The sequence below is a fragment of the Equus quagga genome, chromosome 7 (genome assembly GCF_021613505.1).
Source record: "Equus quagga isolate Etosha38 chromosome 7, UCLA_HA_Equagga_1.0, whole genome shotgun sequence".
NCBI lineage: Eukaryota > Metazoa > Chordata > Mammalia > Perissodactyla > Equidae > Equus > Equus quagga.
This window is the reverse complement of record NC_060273.1, coordinates 84,507,752-84,511,668: the sequence shown is the minus strand read 5'-3', so window position 1 is coordinate 84,511,668 and position 3,917 is coordinate 84,507,752.

Sequence of the window (3,917 nt, the reverse complement as noted above, 5' to 3'; positions counted from 1 at the left end):
GGGGCTAGGGATTGCCGGAGATCTCAGAGAGGACTGGGGCTGGGGGAATTTTCAAAAGGCCGGTCCTGCGACCCGGAGGGGAAACGCCGGAGCTCCGCCCGGGCAGCAGACAAAACTCTCTGTCTGCCATTGGCAGAGGGGCCACGCCCAGCATTCACGGCTCCGGCAGAGGCCGGGAGAGAAGCCCTGAGGGCGGGGCGACCCCCAGCTGCCGTTGCCCACCCCATGGGGCTAGGGATTGCCGGAGATCTCGGAGAGGACCGGGGCGGGGGGAAATTTCAAAAGGCCGGTCCTGCGACCCGGAGGGGAAGCGCCGGGGCTCCGCCCGGGCAGCAGACAAAACTCTCTGTCTGCCGTTAGCAGAGGGGCCACGCTGAGCATTCACGGCTCCGGGAGAGGCCTGGAGAGAATCCCTGAGGGCGGGGCGACCCCCAGCTGCCGTTGCCCACCCCGTGAGGCTAGGGATTGCTGGAGATCTCAGAGAGGACTGGGGCTGGAGAGAGTTCCAGAGACCCAGCTTAGTAGCCTAGGGGGAAACCCTACAGGCTCACAGCAGCCTTAGGGAAAGCCTCTGCACAGCACCAGTAGAAGGCACCCAGCCGCCAGCCACAAGGCTGGAAGACCCCAGGGCAAAAGCAGCATAGCTAGGTGTACTAACCACAGACTGTAGAAGATGCCAATAGCTCTCCTGCGACCTATAGAGGACAAGTGAGATTTGGTGGGTGCCGACAGCAACGGAGCGACAAATATAAGTGATCCCACCCCTGGCTGCTGGAAAAGCCCATAACACCGTTGCAGACCCCAAGGAGAGAGCACATCTAGGTGGGCTGCAACAGTAGGCACCTGCAGCCTGAAGCCCCCCTGTGACGGCCCCCACGGCAGAGGAGGGAATCCAAAGGGCCACTGTGGCTACGAAGAGGGGCCCAGGCCCAGTTAGCAACTACGGACAGGATTCCTGGTTGGTGAAATATAAACAGCTGCTCCTCCCACCGCAGCAGCTGAAACAAGTGAAAGGAGCAACTAAACTCTATTTCCATGCGGAGGCACAAATCAACAACATCAAGCAATATGAAAAAATACATTAAATCTCCAGAACAGAAAGAAAGCAACAAATATACAAATCCCAAAGAAAATGAGATGTATAACCTAAATGACGATGACTTCAAAACAGCCATCATTAAGATTCTCAATGAGTTAAGAGAGAATTCTGACCGACAACTCAACGAGTTCAGGAGCTATGTCACAAAAGAGTTTGATACGATAAAGAAGAACCAAACAGAAATATTGGAAATGAAGAACACAATAGAGGAGATTAAGAAAAATCTAGATGCTCTGAACAGTAGGGCCGATAATTTGGAGGAAAGAATTAGCAATTTGGAAGATGGCAATATAGAATTGTTGCAGGCAGAGGAGGAGAGAGAAGCAAGACTTAAAAGAAATGAAGAAACTCTCCGAGAATTATCAGACACAATTAGGAGATGCAACGTAAGGATTATAGGTATACCAGAGGGAGAAGAGAAGGAGAAAGGGGCAGAAAACCTATTCAAAGAAATAATGGCCGAGAACTTCCCAAATCTGGTGAGGGAGATGGATCTTCAGGTGACAGAAGCCAATAGATCTCCAAACTTTATCAATGCAAGAAGACCAACTCCACGGCATATAGTAGTGAAGCTAGCAAAAGTCAAGGACAAGGAGAAAATATTAAGGACAGCCAGGCAAAAGAAACTAACCTACAAAGGAACCCCCATCAGGCTATCAGCAGATTTCTCAGCAGAAACTTTACAGGCTAGAAGAGAGTGGAATGATATATTCAAAAATCTGAAGGACAAAAATCTACAGCCGAGAATTCTCTACCCAGCGAAAATATCCTTCAAATACAATGGAGAAATAAAAACTTTCCCAGATAAACAAAAATTAAGGGAGTTCATTGCCACAAAACCTCCTCTTCAGGAAATCCTCAGGAAAACCCTCATTCCTGAAAAATCCAAAAAAGGAAAGGGGCTACAAAACCAAGAGCAGAGGAGATAAGTAGAAGGACAACAACAGAGAGTAGCAGCTCTACATCAGAACAGATTAAACCATGGGACGAGAAACAAAGGAAACTGAAAAAAACCGGAAAACAAGACACAAAATGGGAGTGGTAGGCCCCCACGTCTCAATAATCACTCTAAATGTAAATGGATTGAACTCCCCAATCAAAAGACACAGAGTGGCAGGATGGATCAAAGAACAAGATCCAACAATATGCTGCCTCCAGGAAACACACCTCAGCCCCAAAGACAAACACAGACTCAGAGTGAAGGGATGGAGAACAATACTCCAAGCTAATAATGAACAAAAGAAAGCAGGTGTCGCTATACTAATATCAGACAAGGTAGATTTCAAAGCAAAACAGATAAAGAAAGATAAAGAGGGACAGTATATAATGATAAAAGGGACTCTCCACCAAGAAGACATAACACTTATAAATATATACGCACCCAACATAGGAGCACCAAAATTTGTAAAGCAACTCTTAATAGAACTAAAAGAAGACATCAACAACAATACAATAATAGTAGGGGACCTCAACACACCATTAACACCAATGGACAGAACATCCAGACAGAAAATCAACAAGGAAATAATAGAATTAAATGAAAAATTAGACCAGATGGACTTAATAGATATATATAGAACACTTCATCCAAAAACAGCAGGTTACACATTCTTCTCAAGTGCACATGGAACCTTCTCAAGGATTGACCATATTTTGGGAACCAAAGCAAACATCAATAAATACAAGAGAGTTGAAATAATATCAAGCATCTTTTCTGATCATAACACTATTAAACTAGAAATCAACTACAAGAAAAAAGCAGAGAAAGGTGCAAAAATGTGGAGACTAAACAACACGCTTCTCAACAAACAATGGATCATTGAAGAAATTAAAGAAGAAATCAAATATTATCTGGAGACAAATGAAAATGAGAACACGACATACCAAATCATTTGGGATGCAGCAAAAGCAGTCCTAAGAGGGAAATTCATCGCAATACAGGCTCACCTCACTAAACAAGAAAAAGCTCACGTAAGCAACCTCAAACGACACCTAACAGAACTAGAAAAAGAAGAACAAACAAAGCCCAGAGTCAGTAGAAGGAGGGAAATAATAAAAATAAGAGCAGAAATAAACGATATTGAAACAAAAAAGACAATAGAAAGGATCAATGAAACAAAGAGTTGGTTCTTCGAAAGAATTAACAAAATTGACAAACCCCTAGCCAGACTCACCAAGAAAAGAAGAGAGAAAGCGCAAATTAATAAAATCAGGAATGACAGAGGAGAAATCACAACAGATACCAATGAAATACAAGAGATCATAAGAGAATACTATGAAAAACTATATGCCAACAAATTGAACAACTTGGAAGAAATGGACAAATTCCTAGACTCCTACAATCTCCCCAAACTGAATCAGGAAGAAATGGAGAATCTGAATAGACCAATCACAAGTAAGGAAATAGAAACGGTAATCAAAAACCTCCCCAAAAACAAGAGTCCAGGACCAGACGGCTTCTCTGGAGAATTCTACCAAACATTCAAAGAAGACTTAATACCTATTCTCCTCAAACTGTTCCAGAAAATTGAGAAAGATGGAGAACTCCCTAACACATTCTATGAAGCCAACATCACTCTGATCCCCAAACCTGACAAGGACAACACAAAGAAGGAGAACTACAGGCCGATATCACTGATGAACATAGATGCAAAAATCCTCAACAAAATTTTGGCAAACCGAATACAGCAATACATCAAAAAGATTATACACCATGATCAAGTGGGATTTATACCAGGGACACAGGGATGGTTCAACATCCGCAAGTCAATCAACGTGATACACTACATCAACAAAATGAAAAACAAAAACCACATGA